The following is a 1,315-nucleotide window of genomic DNA, read 5'->3' as shown; positions in this document are numbered from 1 at the left end:
ACATTCGGCTCCAAAACCATTGCAGATATCATCCGCAAACACCAGACAAGTGATAACCCCATCACTTGTATCGTCTATGATGCTTTCATGCCTTGGGCACTCGACGTTGCACGAGAGTTTGGTTTAGCTGCGGCTCCTTTCTTTACGCAGTCTTGTGCTGTTAACTATGTTTACTATCTTTCTTACATAAACCATGGTATCTCGAAGCTTCCCATTAAAGATTTGAATTTTCTTGAGTTCCAAGATTTGCCTTCTTTTCTATCTGTTTATGGATCTTACCCTGCTTACTTTGAGATGGTGCTCCAACAGTTTACAAACTTTGAGAAAGCTGATTTTGTACTCGTTAATACCTTCCATGAACTGGAGCTTCATGTTAGACCTCTCTTCTTACAACTTTCTCAACCATGTTGTTTTCTTGTTCATGTCTTAATTACTATGTTTTGTGTCCTAACTAGCGTATTTTCGTTTCAGGAGAAGGAGTTGTTGTCAAAAGTTTGTCGTGTGTTGACAATTGGTCCGACTATTCCATCAATGTACTTAGACCAAAGGATCAAATCAGACACAGACTACGATCTGAATCTCTTTGATTCGAAAGACACTGCCATCTGCACTACCTGGCTCAACACAAAGCCACAAGGGTCTGTGGTGTATGTAGCATTCGGGAGCCTTGCTAAGCTGAACAATGTGCAGATGGAGGAACTTGCTTCAGCAGTAAGCAACTTCAGCTTCCTGTGGGTTGTCAGAGATTCAGAGGAGGCAAAACTGCCATCAGAGTTTCTTGAAACACTCGATAAAGACAAGTGCTTGGTCTTGAAATGGAGTCCTCAGCTTGAGTTCTATCGAACAAAGCCATCGGTTGTTTCTTGACTCACTGTGGCTGGAACTCAACTGTGGAGGCATTAACCTTTGGTGTTCCCATGGTGGCTATGCCTCAATGGACTGATCAACCTATGAACGCAAAGTACATACAAGATGTGTGGAAGGTTGGAGTTAGTGTGAAGACTGACAATGAGAGTGGGATTGCAAAGAGGGAAGAAATTGAGTTGAGCATTAAGGAAGTGATGGAAGGAGAGAAGAGCAAAGAGATGAAGGAGAATGCAAAGAAATGGAGAGACTTGGCTGTCAAGTCATCCAGTGAAGGAGGTTCTACAGATATTAACATTGACACATTTGTATCAACGGTTCAGAGCAAATAAGATATCACATGAATTGTACAAAAATATCTCTTCTATAGTGTCTTGTTGGGCTAGTCTTTCAGTCGGTGTAATTTTTAAGTTGATTCTTCATTTTTTAAAATATATTAATCATATTTTTT

General features: G+C 40.6%; 1 pseudogene; it reads left to right on the top strand.

Annotated features, from left to right (window-relative positions):
* Positions 1-1,315, top strand: LOC108844509 (UDP-glycosyltransferase 74F2-like; annotated as a pseudogene).

Source organism: Raphanus sativus, chromosome 3, assembly GCF_000801105.2.
Source record: "Raphanus sativus cultivar WK10039 chromosome 3, ASM80110v3, whole genome shotgun sequence".
NCBI classification, from domain to species: Eukaryota; Viridiplantae; Streptophyta; class Magnoliopsida; order Brassicales; family Brassicaceae; genus Raphanus; species Raphanus sativus.
Note: the sequence above shows the minus strand (reverse complement) of the source record. Positions and strands in the feature narration are given on the sequence as shown.